The sequence below is a fragment of the Rhinichthys klamathensis genome, unplaced genomic scaffold, assembly GCF_029890125.1.
Source record: "Rhinichthys klamathensis goyatoka isolate OS25496 unplaced genomic scaffold, OSU_Roscu_1.1 h1tg000820l_1, whole genome shotgun sequence".
In the NCBI taxonomy this organism is placed as follows: Eukaryota; Metazoa; Chordata; class Actinopteri; order Cypriniformes; family Leuciscidae; genus Rhinichthys; species Rhinichthys klamathensis.
In genome coordinates, this window is record NW_026607206.1 from 290,335 (window position 1) to 307,249 (window position 16,915).

Consider the following 16,915-nt stretch of genomic DNA (forward strand, 5'->3'; position numbering starts at 1 on the left):
AATTGTAGCCTCTTTTTCCTATTTGTAGTGGAGATGAGTGGTACCCGGTGGGGTCTTCTGCTGTTGTAGCCCATCCGCCTCAAGGTTGTGCGTGTTGTGGCTTCACAAATGCTTTGCTGCATACCTCGGTTGTAACGAGTGGTTATTTCAGTCAAAGTTGCTCTTCTAGGCAACATTAGTCACATTCCTACAGTAGTCACATTCAAATCCAGACTCAAAACACATCTGTTTAGCTATGCATTTACTGAATGAGCACTGTGCCACTGTTCGTCCGACTGTTTTTACTGTACTTTATTTTTTATTCTAAACTGTTTTAATTATTCTTATTTGTTTTGATTATTTTAATTTCTTCTATGTAAAGCACTTTGAATTACCATTGTGTATGAAATGTGCTATATAAATAAACTTGCCTTGCCTTGCCTTCTATCAGCTTGAATCAGTCAGCCCATTCTCCTCTGACCTCTAGCATCAACAAGGCATTTTCACCCACAGGACTGCCGCATACTGGATGTTTTTCCCTTTTCACACCATTCTTTGTAAACCCTAGAAATGGTTGTGCGTGAAAATCCCAGTAACTGAGCAGATTGTGAAATACTCAGACCGGCCCGTCTGGCACCAACAACCATGCCACGCTCAAAATTGCTTAAATCACCTTTCTTTCCCATTCTGACATTCAGTTTGGAGTTCAGGAGATTGTCTTGACCAGGACCACACCCCTAAAAGCATTGAAGCAACTGCCATGTGATTGGTTGATTAGATAATTGCATTAATGAGAAATTGAACGGGTGTTCCTATAATCCTTTAGGTGAGTGTATATGCAATATGGGTGTTATTCCACATTGTTTAGACGCTACGATGACAAATGTAGCAGTTACGCATAATCAAATAAAAAACAAATGGTAGAATAAGCAGTGCTTTTACGGTCCATTCATTGCAGATGACAAGCGAAAAACCCAAGTGGGAAAAACCCACTTTGATCCTGTATTCTTTAACATGTACGGCAAAAAGCACAACTCTGCTGTGCCTTTGGACGTAAATATGCTATGCCCGTACCCATCTATGTTACATATCAGACATGGACCAATTAAAATCGAGATATTACTGGACACATTTGCGCAGCTAACATCATTACACCACAGCTAGCCTACATGCCTAATCCCCGCCAAATTCAAAGTCAAAATGACAGCACCGGCCGTGATCACAGAGTTAAGAAATTGTTTCAAGATTTTAATTCAAAATCGGAGTTAATAGCAAGAGGGAGGTCTACGCCAGCCTTAGATGGACAAGTGCAGCAACTGAAGGCCGTAAAGACGAGTTTCACAAAGTTGTGATCGACGTCTTTTACGAGGAAAGAGCGGCGGATGGATTTTATGTACAAATAATCTACCGATTGGTGAGTCAAAAGCTATTTTGGGCTTAATATTGAATTGATAAATGTGGTTGAATTAAGGCAAGCCATTTGCCTTCATATTCAATTGAGCAGTGTGTGATTTTACTTTTGCTGACAGACATAATTGGCCGCTGTGCAAAAATGAAGGATTAAGAATGGTTGTATTCTGATGCTGGAGTGGACATTAAAGCTGCAGTCCGTATCTTTTCCTCTTTGTCGCCATCTCTCTGTTCGAAATCTGTAACTGCAGTGATTCGCGGAATTATCATCTTTACGTGGGTTGTAAATCGGCATGAAACAGCGCGGATGAACACAGTGTTTTGAGGCGAGTGCTGCTGTCAGTCACCGCGCTGTGTGGATACTGGCATACAGAATCACAGATTCACTTTTTGAAAGTTTGACCAACATAAGAATTTTCATAAGAAAATGTCTTCTGAACAAGTAAGTAAAATCCATTTTTGTTCTGACCAACTAAGGGGGAAAAAGCATTCGACATGAAAAGCTTCGTTAGATTTAATCAACTCGATTTACAGCAACCGTGCAAATTATAGCCTACTTTGTTCTCAAATTGTTCATGTTAACAACATCAGCATTGCGTGACTAATGTTAAATTTAATGTGTTTTATGGTTACCTGCGTAGTTCAGAATTCATATTCTCCATAATAGCAAAACGAGAAAGGCACAACAAAGGAAACTCCATAACTGTGTGAATTTAGAAAACGTACTGTTACACGATTGAACTATTGAAATGTCTTACTTGTTCAGCAGAAAAAAGGCGTCTCTTCTTCCGTTTCGAACCCCTTCAAAACACGGAGTTCACGCACTTTTCAAAAGCCCCGCCGATGTTTAAATCCTTGTGTTCGCATGAGACGGTTTCTTTCTCTTTCTCTAGCCACCTTAAATCCGAAGTACGAAGTCTTTTGGGTTTTATAACTGCTGAATCTCCAGTTGACACTGATGATTGTTGTTTGGATCTTTCTGGATGCCATAAGTTTAATCATGTAAAGTGCTGCGAGAAAAGCCTATACATCTAAACATCTCGTCACGCGCAGTATAGCCGGCTAGCCGAAACTCCTTCTTTATGTGTACGGGTGTGACGTCATGACGCAAAGACATGCTCGAATTTCCCGCGGAAACCCACCAGTACCACTGGAATTAAAATCATTATTACAAGCTAACCGTTTTGAATCTAGCTATGGCAAGCAGATAGTTTTGACCACTGGCAGAATAAGTTTTTTTTAATAGAATTATTTTGGATTATTTTTAACTTAAAAAAGTTACGGACTGGAGCTTTAACTACCGGTGTGTGCCTGTGCCGAGCTTGCGTGTGTGCGTGCGTGTATGTATGTGGTGTGTGTGTGTGTGCGAGAGAGAGAGAGAGAGAGAGAGAGAGAGACTGTGAGAGTACACGATATACATCCTGATTTGTACATTTCTTGTTATGCTGCGCTTGTGCGTAACGTTTACTGTTATTACGTATTATTAGCCTAAACAATAAATCAGGTAATCTGGCTTTCATAACTCAGTGCCTAGCCTCTTTTAGACATCACCGCACATCACTGGTGTTCAGACTACAGTGTTTCATCGCCATCTAACGGCCTGGCAGCAGAATACAGCGTTTTTAGTCGTTTTTGCAGATCCGTGTGAATGGGGATCGTTTTTACAATGGTGTCGTCTGTATGCGGAAAACTCAAAGGAAAAACTTCTCTATTTTAAGCATATTGTTAGCATGTAAACGTACCCTAATATTAATTTTGCGGAGACACATTTATGTGGCAGACCGTTTAAACAAATCAGAAAGATGAAGTGACCCGGTGTTTATTCTCTAGTTGCACATAAAGCAGCACTTAACATCAGCTCGCTGTGCCGTCGACCACCTCTGACAATGAACGCTACTGTAATGGAAAGCGCTTGGTTAGACTTGATTGACCTCAAATTGGATTATCTAGACGACCTTTACTAGACTTGCACAACGTAAAATCAGCAACCTGGAGCGACATAAATCCCAAACTCTCTTCCATTCATGCACAGTTTGGTATGGATAATGAATGCCGAGTCATGTTCGTTTTCAATCCAGGAGCCGTGTATGCAGATACGCCCACAGTCTGGCTTCTGTTCTCAGCACGATTACCTCGAGTCTGAATGCTGGGACATGTCTTTAGTGGAAAGCAGGGTTTTTTTTCTCTCTTGAGGTTGTGATGCTGCTCGCCAAAGCCTGAATGCCACATTTTGAGAGCTTGTATAAGGATCCGTAAGAAGTCAATAGGGAGCGATGTTCCTCTCATGTAGAAACCCTCAGAAGCTAATTTTCTATTTGCAGATGAGGTTCAGTTTGCATCTGGGTCCGACTCCAAAAGCCCACCACGCTTTGTTTCTGATCAGGCAACTACTGAGACTACAATGTCTGTATCAATCCCCTGCTATCGGAAATTTGTGGAAAATTCGTGATTTCGAGTGTGTTGCGTTCAGATGTTTTGTTGACGGAAAGAATGGGAATCGTGAATGACACCAGATTTATTCTTGCGGAAATCTTATTATAACCTTTTAAGAACCAAAATGTACTGAAAATATTTAATTTTGAATAAAATGTAGAGCCATGTAAACATTGACATTGCTATCTAGACATGCCAGCCGAGCTTAGCCCCGCCCACAACATTTGAGGATGGGAAGTTCGATCCGTTGTGAAGCGAGTATACCCGAACCAAAGCGGTTCGGACCAATCAAATCATCAGGGGGGGCTTTATACGATGATGGACAGATGATCAACCGTAACGTAATCATCCGCGTCACCAAAGAGCGCTTGGGTTGAGTTCGTTTACAACAAAGATGGCCGCCGCTGGAGAACTGAGATGTGTAGATTCAGCCGTCGCGTCTGTTATAGAAGATGTAGACAGCGCAATCATTTTAAAAGAGGAACAGAGAACCGCGATCAAGGCATTTGTCGATCCAGTTGAGTGCAGAGGCATTTTCTTTCCTGGTTCGGTTGAAACACGGCCTATAATCACAGCCCAATGGAGCCGCATCAGACTCACCAACGCTATCTCTTGACCAATTCAAACGTACGAATTCGTACGATTTGTCTAAACCCACGTGATGGGTAGGTTTAGGGGCGGGGTCAGGGGTAGGTCATTTGTACGAATTTATACGAATTTGGTGACTCGTAAAATATGTACGAATTAGCAAAAATCGTACGAATTTGTACGAGTGAGGTCGTATTAATTCGTACGAATTAGCTACCTCGTAAAATTCGTTTAAAATTCGGGTTGGACTCACATTCTGACTAGAATCAGAGTATGACGACGTCAGGCTAATCTAGCGTATAAAACACGTATAAAACATGTGTATAAAACATTTAATATGCTTCAAATGATTATTCATGTATGTAAATATGCTCTACTTTAACAAAAATACTGTAAAAGGCGATGTACTGTAGCTGTTGTGGAAAAAACGAATAAAGAATACCAGTAAATACCATAAAGTTTATGGCACGCCCAACTGAGTTTCCCAGCAGTAAATATGACTCGAGAGGACCCGACTAGGAAACTCGTATTTGCGATAAAGGATTGGTATTTTTTAGCCAAAGATGACACTGCAAAAAAGTGTTTTTGCCCAGTACAAATATCTAAACATTCTTAAATCAAATTTACTCAAGAAGTAAAATGACATGATACTGTAGGTCTTGTTTACTGATTTTTTTTTATCAAAATCAAGTGATTTAAAGTGTTTAAAACAAGAAAACTTTTAAATTAAGTTTATTTTTCTTACCCCATTGGGAGATACTTTTTCTTGTTTTAAGCACAAATTCACACATATATTAAAACAATTCGACAGGTCAAAACAAGGAAAATAATCCAACTTTCAACTTAACCATTTTATCTCAGAACAAGAAAAAAAAGTTGCTGCCTTAAATTTAAGTACAATCAACTTGGATGTTTAAGTCATTTCAACTTAAATTACATTAAACTGACTTGAAAAATAAGTTGAATCTTGTACTTATAGATTTTATATTTAAATATTTGTCATAACATTTTGATCATATCATTTTTTACAGTGAGGATTTCTTGAGCATTGTGATTGGTTTCAGAGCCAAAATTATTTTTCCAACCGCATTTGCAGATATTTTTTCTGGTTTCAACAACAAATTTTGATCCATTGTTCAGCCCTAATATTTCAAGTCATTTTGCTTCTCAAGTAAATGTATCTTGCTATAAGAATGTTTAGATATTTGTACTGGAAAACAAGACAGAAATAGACTACTGATTATTTTTTGCAGCATGATAAGATCACGTCGATACCGGACACACAATGCGAGCCACTCACGCCATCCGCGTCTGACCTTTCTGAAGAATGATGCCTGTGAAGGAAAAGCAAATTCTCAATTACACATTACATGCACATGGACCCAACAATACAGCTGCCAAACGGGGCATAACGGGAATGTGGCTTGAACTCCTGGTTGAAATATGATGTGGAGTCTAGAGTAGTTTTACATACTGCCGCAGTCGGTGTAAGAGAATATTGATTTATCACCTCTCCCTTAATTCCCCATTATCTAGTGTATAATTACCTTGTGGTGTCATGCACCTGTTTATGAAATCATTTGTCTTGCTACACTTCTGGAAAACCCTAGTTAAAGCGGTCGGTTCAAATCAAGGCAACGTACATCAGTGGGGATTTGCTGCACACTGCAAGAAATGCAGGGTTTTTTCTCTTTGTTTTCCAGTACTAATATTTAAACATTCTTAAATCAAGATACATTTACTGGAGATGCAAAATGACTTCAGATATACAGGTGAAACTCGAAAAATTAGAATATCGTGCAAAAGTTCATTTATTTCAGTAATTCAACTTAAAAGGTGAAACTAATATATTATATAGACTCATTACATGCAAAGTGAGATATTTCAAGCCTTTATTTGGTATAATTTTGATGATTATGGCTTACAGATATGAAAACCCCAAATAAGGTTTTTATATCTGTAAGCCATAATCATCAAAATTATAACAAATAAAGGCTTGAAATATCTCACTTTGCATGTAATGAGTCTATATAATATATTAGTTTCACCTTTTAAGTTGAATTACTGAAATAAATGAACTTTTGCACGATATTCTAATTTTTCGAGTTTCACCTGTATAATAAAAAGGGCAAATTAGCGTATCCGGATCATTTCCATAATGATCAACGCTAGTGTCTGGTTTAAGACATGCTTTTTTGGGCGGTAAATAATGGTGCAGATACCAGTAAATTGCAAACCTTAGTAAATCACCTTGCATGATTCATTTAAACACTCTCCTCACATAAAGTTAGCATCTGAAAGGGAAACTCCTACAAATGCATATGCAATAAGGTCAGCCGCAGGAGTAACCCTGTTTTCAGCGCTAATTTTTCATTGCGTGTCTTTAGTAAATCATGACAGTAATTTTTTTAATGCCAAAAAAGAGTTTGTGCTGGCATAAGCTGTTAGTAAATCTGACCCAGATAGTCTAAAAATGTTATAAAAAATGCTTTATGCTTAAAGGGGTGGTTGAATATGATTTCACTTTTCTAACTTTAGTTAGTGTAATGTTGCTGTCTGAGCATAAACAACATCTGCAAAGTTACAACGCTCGAAGTTCAAAGCAAAGGGAGATATTTGCTTTTAAAGAAATCATTTTTTAAGGACTACAACAAACGGCTGGTAGGAACTACACAACATTCCTCACGGGTTAGTGACATCACTAACCCTAGAATTTACATAAACCCCGCCCCCTGAACACAATTTATAGATTATCAAGACAGAATATGCTAATCAATGAGTAGAAGATAACTACACATAAGCTACATAAATTCCTCAATTAACCACTCAGAAATGTCCTGTTGTTTCTACATGTTGTCACCTCTTCTTGAGTCTCTCCATTGTCTGACTCCGTTTGAACGTAAACATTGACATTTTCAGTGCATGTGTGTGTGAGGTAAAAGGAGACAAACTCTTGAAGCTCCGCCCCCTGTGCTGAGAGCAGCAGCTCATTTGCATTTAAAGGGACAGACACAAAAACAGCGCGTTTTTGCTCACCCTAAAAAAAAATTACAACTTTAACATGCTATATAAAAATATCTGTGGGGTTTTTTTAGCTAAAACTTCACATACACACTCTGGAGACATCAAAGACTTATTTTACATCTTGTGAAAAAGGCATTATACCACCCCTTTAAAACAAGTACAAATACGCAGAATACGGGAATTTGAGAACCACATTCTACAGCCGTACATTTTCAGGACTTGCAATTGCATTCTCTGAGAATCGCGCTGTGTGAGCAATTTTGGGGGAGAATCGTTAACAGAATCACGAATCAGTGTTACAAACAGATTCAGATGATTCAGAAACCGACTGAATATGGGAAACCAAACAGTTGATGGACCCCATTGACTTCCATAGTATGTAAAAAAACACTGTGGAAGTCAATGAAGTCCATCAACTGTTTGGTTTCCCATATTCTTCAAAATATCTTCTTTTGTGTTCAGCAGAAAAAAGAAACTCATAGCCTACAGGTTTGGAACAACTTAAGGGTGAGTAAATGATCATTTTTGGGTGAACTATCCCTTTAATTCAGATAAATGTTTTTTATCCGATGCACATAAACTACAAATGTAAACACATTTACAAAATAAATTCCTCGATGCGAAGAAAAAAAACTTGTGACTTCGCCTCAACAGTGGATGTGATTGGATAACTGGACTAACCAGCAGACCAATCGCATGGCAGCTTCTCAAATGTTTTTTTTTTAAGGTCATCAGAATGATTTGGTTTAATTTCCCTCCACAAGCGTCTCACACGATTGTGTTCCTGAACACCAGCATCCGAACACAAGAGAGCATGGCAGCATGATTTACTAGTTGACCAAGTATAGCCGGGTCAAATGTTTACGTATTGTACAAGTCTGCATCTGCTAATTTCCACATTTTTTAAATGACATCAATCATTTTGAGAGATAAAATGCAAGACAGAAAACCATTAATAGTGTAGTAAAAATATTATTTTCCAATTATTAAAGTAAATATGAATGCAAGTAATAACCGACATTTTGTTTACAGCTGACTGACCATGAAGTGCAAATAAAAAAAAAATTTATGGCACGTAAAACTATTTATTTACAGACTCCCCATTAGAAACAATTACTATCCAAATAAACTGGGATATAAGTATTTTAGCACAGAAAAAATAATAACCTTTAATGGAGAACAGCTCTCATGAACGCCAATTTTTACTCGGATGTCCATCGGCGTTACTGAAATCAGTCTTACACACACACACACACACGTCATTATTCATTATTGTTTATACAATATTAGATGTTCCCTCGTTACATTCAGCACAAAATCTGCTGTAAATGTAGACGTGGGTATTAAATTGTGGCTTGCGGATCTTGGCGATCACACAGATTTCTTTCACGCGAAATCCAAACATGGTGCAAGTGTTGGTCAGCCTTCGGCCTGGCAGCTAATGTGATACGTGTGGATGTTTCTGAAGACTGGAGCGCCGCAGAGAAAGTTGGTCACTTTAAATCATCCATCATTAAGGGCGAGAAAAGGGCCGATGCTGTTTTAGATCCGAATGTTTTCCGCGGTCCTGTGTGATTATTCGCACCCCTGGGTTTGGGTTAGCGTGACGTGAGGCTTGAAATGGAAGCTAGCGCTCCTTGTCAAAGAAAACACAAAACATAATCACTTGTGACTTTTCCATTATCACATGAAGCTCTCACGCAATCAATCAAGTTGCGTACACATTAAACTGGCTACCGTGTGACATCTTAATAACATGATCTCGCTTCGGATAATGACAGCTTACCTGGCCTGTTAGCTTAGCCTGTAGCGTATGTGAGCTAATATAATCTTATTTTCCATCTTTATTTATCCACCAGGACGGGTGCAATTGCATTTAACATGCTAAATATGTTTTTTAAACCAGCCTGAGGTAGTTTCTTGGTTTCCTAACCTTTCAACGCAGTCTGTTTTGATCATTTTAGAAAGGTTTTATACAAACGTTGTAGAATAGTGCATAAGTACGTGAATGGGACGCTCTTATAGTTGTGTATAAAGCTTTTCAGAATCGTGATTCAAATAGAGATTATGATTCTTCCACGATTCTGAAAAATAAATTCTGAAACTAAAAAAAATTGTAATTTACTGGAGGTTCTGACAAAATGTTAATTAATGCAGTTCATTTAAAAATGTTTAATTGATCTGATGGAATATTTTTTTTATATCGGGTTTAGTGAATGATTCAATGACTCACTCATTAATACTTGTTTCATTACTGGATGAATCAGCGTTTTTGAACGAATCTCTTGAATGAATGATTCAATGACTCACTCATAAATACTTCACTTGTTTCATTACTGGATGAATCAGCATTTTGAACAATCTCTTGAATTAATGATTCAATGACTCACTCATAAATACTTCACTTGTTTCACTACTGGATGAATCAGCGTTTTTGAACGAATCTCTTGAATGAATGATTCAATGACTCACTCATAAATACTTCACTTGTTTCACTACTGGATGAATCAGCCTTTTTGAACAAATCTCTTGACTGAATGATTCAATGAATCACTTATAAATACTTCACTTGTTTCCCTACAGGATGAATCAGCGTTTTTGAACGAATCTCTTGAATGAATGATTCAATGACTCACTCATAAATACTTCACTTGTTTCACTACTGGATGAATCAGCGTTTTTGAACGAATCTCTTGAATGAATGATTCAATGACTCACTCATAAATACTTCACTTGTTTCATTACTGGATGAATCAGCGTTTTTGAACGAATCTCTTGAATGAATGATTCAATGACTCACTCATAAATACTTCACTTGTTTCACTACAGGATGAATCAGCGTTTTTGAACGAATCTCTTGAATGAATGATTCAATGACTCACTCATAAATACTTCACTTGTTTCACTACAGGATGAATCAGCGTTTTTGAACGAATCTCTTGAATGAAGGATTCAATGACTCACTCATAAATACTTCACTTGTTTCACTACAGGATGAATCAGCGTTTTTGAACGAATCTCTTGAATGAATGATTCAATGACTCACTCATAAATACTTCACTTGTTTCATTACTGGATGAATCAGCGTTTTTGAACGAATCTCTTGAATGAATGATTCAATGACTCACTCATAAATACTTAACTTGTTTCATTACTGGATGAATCAGCGTTTTGAACAATCTCTTGAATTAATGATTCAATGACTCACTCATAAATACTTCACTTGTTTCACTACAGGATGAATCAGCGTTTTTGAACGAATCTCTTGAATTAATGATTCAATGACTCACTCATAAATACTTCACTTGTTTCACTACTGGATGAATCAGCGTTTTTGAACGAATCTCTTGAATGAATGATTCACTGACTCACTCATAAATACTTCACTTGTTTCACTACTGGATGAATCAGCCTTTTTGAACGAATCTCTTGACTGAATGATTCAATGAATACCTCATAAATACTTCACTTGTTCCACTACAGGATGAATCAGCGTTTTTGAACGAATCTCTTGAATGAATGATTCAATGACTCACTCATAAATACTTCACTTGTTTCACTATAGGATGAATCAGCGTTTTTGAACGAATCTCTTGAATGAATGATTCAATGACTCACTCATAAATACTTCACTACAGGATGAATCAGCGTTTTTGAACGAATCTCTTGAATGAATGATTCAATGACATTAATTTTTACGTCACTTGTTGCCACCTACTGGTGTAACGATGTAATGATACAACCGTTATATGAAGTGCCAATTTACTTCATTTTCTATTTTGATCGCTACCATACACATCAGTGTTTATATCCGAACTATACTCTTTTATGACTTCTGTGATAACATGAATATTTGTAAAAGAAATAATAAAACTGTGGTTGAAAAGACTGTTTGTGGAGCCGTTTCATAGCTAAACATGACAACTGAATCAAGATTGCAATCTTTTAACGATTAATCGTACAGCTTTAAGTCTGGTGTTTGCTGAGATGGAAAAGACAACTGTTAACATTTTATGAATGTGTGTGTGTGTGTGTGTGTGTGTTCTAGGACTCATCTTCAAGCAGACGCTGTGTAAACATGACCTCATCGTCAATGTGAATGTCAATGGCATTCTCAGACCTGTTAATAAAGATGTGTTTTTCAAATGCTAGCATTTCATTTTCCTCATTAGGCTGGTTTTAAATTCGCCATATGCAAAATGAGCTCACCTCTCAATTTAAACTCAAACAGAGCTGGCTGATGGATTATAAACAATTATTCCACATTGACTTGTGAAAGTCATTAGGTGCTGTTTTCTGGGCTGATGAGTGACAGATGACTGGAAAAGCTGGTGTGGAAACCGAAATCCACATTTACTATGAAAACTATGGGTACGTGGCATATGACGGAGGAAGATTTGACCTTGCTGCTGTGATCGAACGGGTCACTATAGGTGTGAAAAACTGTTACGTGTATAAACACGGTGTTCTGTAACACCTGGAGAAAATACACTATTATTTCTTTTCTCTCGGAGAACACAGAACTTTCTGAGCCAAAGACGTCATGTGACTAATCTCTCTGGAAACACTGGAAAATCATCATTTAATTACATTTTCAAAACAATGAAACAAACTCAAAATGTCAAAATAAAAATGCAAACGGTTTTATTTTGAGCTTGAATAACCATCAATCAAACCACCAAAACACAGTTAATGAAGTACATGCTAATTAAGGATAATGTGGTGAATCTGACATCCGTATTGTTCAATTTCTTACCAACAATACTATGGATTAAAAAAAAAAAATGTAACTACTTGTTTAAAGGTGCCCTATGTAAAAATTGAGGTAAAAATATCCAACAAATGAGCTACACGTATCAAAAGAATGAGAAGAAATAAATGCAATGATGTCATTAAAAAAATGACAAGTTATAGTGCTGCCGAGATATAAACCTGAATTAGCATGCTTACTAGCCCCGGCCCGGCCGGTGTCATAATACCAGTTTCGGCCATGGGAGGCGGTATGCGGGCAACATACATAACCACCAGCCAAACTCCAATACACGAGTAACTCGCACTATGAGACCGGCCTTTATAATTTAGTGTTGAGATGTTTTCATTGAGTCTCTAATCTCTAAAAATCTCCAAATGAACTGCGGTCTTACGATCGTGTCAATTGATTTGATTAATATGCGCGAGGGAGAGCAGGAGGACAGCGCTCGTGTTGTTTGAAGACGTGAGAGTGCGCGCGCGCGGCCGGGGCGCTCTCTCTCTCTCTCTGCTCGTTATGCGCCCTGTCAAGCGCAGCAGTCATTATATTCTACATCACTCACCGATCAAAATAGGCTTTGGTGGGACAAAGCGGACGATTTGACGGTTTTAGAAGATTAACAACCCGAAACTAAAAAACAGACTAGAGTAGGCCAACTTTCTGGAGGTATACTGCCCCCATCTGGTATGGAATATGTGGATTTTGAATTGATTTTTTTACACAAGGCACCTTTAAAGGATAATTCCGGTATTTAACACTTTGAGTCTATTTTCTAGTTTGTTTTGGATGAACTAGAGTGGTGGACTTAGAAATTTTGACGATGGGTCCTGTCTCGACTTTTTGACTATTTTAGAATCGCCTCTGAGCGCTTCAGAGTGGATGTCTATGGGCATGCTCAAACATGTCCTTAAAACAACCCTTAACGTTCGTTTTCAAAACTGTGCAACTCACCGAGTGGTTAGTGGTGTTCGTTGATGTTCCAAAACAAGTGGCGTAGCGAAATACAGTTTCTGTCGAGTTTTATTTGCCATTTTTTTAAATCGCATTGATGTCTGCTCGTTGATATTACTGCGCTACCGGAAACGGAAAGGGGTCTGTTTACATTTGGTTGTAGTCTTTTCGCTCGGTTCTCCGTCTCTCAGAAGGCTAGCGTGAGCTGAGCAACTGCGGCAAAGTGGTTGTCGCCATCAAGTGGTCGGGGGTGTGCTAACTCTTCAGACTCAAATATCGAGCGGAAGTTTATACGCGGTTGTGAGGTATCTGAAAAAATAGTTCCAGTATAGCAAATAACACGGATTGAAAGCATACATTGTGCCGATATATTTGTTTTTAATCATCAACGAACACCACTAACCACTCGGTGAGTTGCACAGTTTTGAAAACGAACGTTAAGGGTTGTTTTAAGGACATGTTTGAGCATGCCCATAGACATCCACTCTGAAGCGCTCAGAGGCGATTCTAAAATATTAAAAAAGTCGAGACAGGACCCATCGTCAAAATTTCTAAGTCCACCACTCTAGTTCATCCAAAACAAACTAAAAAATAGACTCAAAGTGTTAAATACCGGAATTATCCTTTAAGAGCGTTCAGAGAACATTTAAAAAATAAAATTCTCATAATGTCTGCAAAATTATGAAATTGAATGTTCCCTTAACATTCCCATAATCAAGAATGTTCAGATAACATTCAGAAAAATTTAATGTTATGAATCCAAACCATATAGTCAGTCAGAAAACTCTAGATGGCGCAGACTGACAGGCTCTCAATGCAATCTGCAAACAATGACATCATCTAACAAGGCTCGAGCTGATTGGACTGATTCTGCAGCCATTGAACTCGCTGCTTAACTTTTAAATAGTTTGGTCCTGTGTTTGCTGTAGGCAGTTTCGTAGAAACCCTCCACCTCCCTCAGCTGTATATAGACCTGCGACAGGTATTTAATGTGTTACATGAGCATATCTTTCATGTTTGTGGATGTAGTAGCAAATCTCTGTACATAGCAGATCTATTCCACCAAGACCAAATACATTAACATTGTCCAATCCATCACCATGCGAGATATCATGACTGAAATATACACTGATGAGCCAAAACATTAAGACCAATCACATGGGAAGAGAATATCCATGATTACCACCTAACAAGGCCACATATTAACGTCTGAGGAGATTAGATGGTAAGCAAACAATTAGTTCTCGTAATGTGTTGATGCAGGAGAAATGGACAGGAATAAAGATCTTTGACAAAGGACAGATTGTTATGGCAAGGCGAACGGGTCAGAGTATCAGTATAATTATACTGATATATGCATCTAATGCAGGTTTGGACTTTTTCTTGCCATTTTATTTTATTGCTAGTTGAACCGAAAATGTGCTTCCATTCAAATGCGACTTTATAATTTTGTTAACAGACTTGAATGAGAGTGGACTGCATATTTTTTGTTCTCATTTTCGCTTAATTTATTTGCTTTTGGTCAAAATCTGTCAATGGGGACGTGGCTGAAGACGGTAGACATTTTCTGTTGACCAGATGAGGCCCACAGCGGCCTGACCATCCAGTGCTTTCCCGTCAACCAAGGTAAAACTCATCGGTTGTGCTTACGGGAACTTGATTGAATCCCGCTATAAATTGTCGGACAGGAAGAAATGAGGGACAGTTCGGTTAATATTGGAGTTGTGCAGTTCTCCCTCGATGCTAAAGACAATAAACTTCAATTGCGTTTAGCATAATTAGACCTGGAAACCATGCAATTACAAACACATCTCCAGGGCCGAATCAAAGAGAAACGTTACTATTGAGGGGAGCAATTCTAGGAAAATATAATTCAGTAGTTTTAGAGACCACACCTACAGAATGTTTTTTTTCGCAGAAACATGTTGTAAAACAGAATATTCTGTAAGTTAATGTGGAAACGCAAGATTGTTTGCGTCCCAAAACAAAGATACACGAGTCAGTGTGCAGTTGATGCAGTTCTCAAAGCTACCAGTTGATGTCGCTGCAGCGCATCAGATTGTGGGCAGCTCCCGTTGGGAATTTTCCACTGAAAAGGCAGGTTATTTGTTGTTTTTCAATTAGGTTTTTGTGCACGTAATTGCAGAGCCATTGCTCCAAGTAAATGCTGTTCATTTTCTGTATATTAGACACCAAATAACACGACTAAAAGCCTACCAATATTCCTATGAGATACATAGCAGGCACGTGTAAGCAGAGCTGGATCATCCCAGAATGCATTATGCCACACACGGTTTCTAGAAACGGAGAAATAATAAACAATGTAAGGTAGTTAGCATGCTAATAAAAATCCAATCTTGCAGATAAACCTTAGACAAACAGCCAGGGGTATTGCTTATATTTTCTTACCTCAATCTGCTAACATGTTATGCTTGTAAAGTGTTCCCATATCAAGATTTAAAATCAAATGCTACAATTTTCACTTAACTAACCTATCCTCACTTTACAAAACAAGTAGATGCAATACTAGGATATTTGCAGATGTGGTACTTTGATATAAATCACAAAATGATAGTGGCATAACATAAAAAAAAAAAAAAAGTTTTACCATGGTAATTTTGTAGTTTTGGAGGTAACCAGTAGAGGGCATAGTCAATATTTACAGAAAATGTCATATTGTACAATTCTGGCTAGCACAAAATCATTTAGATTATTTTTTACTTCACTTTGATAATAAACAAACCAATGTGCACACAAATTACCACACAATGATTTAAACAGAATTTAGTATAGTATCATATTAAGTTCCCAGGTGAATAACATTCAGGGCTCCATTTTTGATTAATTTACATTGCATTTCTATAACCTTTCCAGACATTAATGAGTAGGCCTACCAAACAATGACTTTTAAAAATCATTTTGATACAGATTAATATTTACAACAAAATAAACAAATTACATGCCCAAATAAATAGCATTGAAATATAGCATTAAAAACATAGATACCCATTCTTTGTTCTTCATTTTTTAGAAGTGGCCTAGAATATAAAAACCTTGCTGTATTTTTGTGTAGTTAAGAAGATAAATTGTGATAGTTACGAAAGTGACTTCGTAAACGCGACTTCCCAACTCGTAAATACGAGCTTCCAGTTCCCAGTAGGACATAAAAAGCACGATAAGCCATAAATTTGGCTTAGTAATTTACTCAGAAATAGGATATCAGTATCACAAGTTTTACTCTACACAAAAGCAGCAATACCTAGCTGATGAATATTTTTCAGCAGTTCATATCTACAAAATATAGTCCTAGACCTATATAATATTTGTTCACACTGTTAAGCGCCCTCTAATAAACAAGTTTCACCAGTGACCATACTGGCCATATCACTGTCCACCAGCAGGTGGCGCAGTCTCCTCAGTAACCTGAACCTCATGCACATTGTGGTGTTGTATGGCTCTTTTTCACATTACGCCTGTCTCTGTCGTGTCAGATTTGTGCAGGGCCAGACACAGATTACATTCAGCCCAAACACACTGAAACACGGCCAGCTTTCCCAAGCGCTCGCCAACTGCTGCCCCGGGTCGGTGGCAAACACCTGCACATCATTACTCGTCAGATCCGTTCACCATCGGCTCGGTTTGCACGCGAGAGAACCGCTGATTGCTCGTGCACAAACGGTCACATCTCCTCCAATCGAGCCGTGTTTTACTGACGAGAACAAGCAGAGCTTCAGACACGCACACAGAGGGTTCAAAGTGCTGGTATTAAAGCAGGCCTTG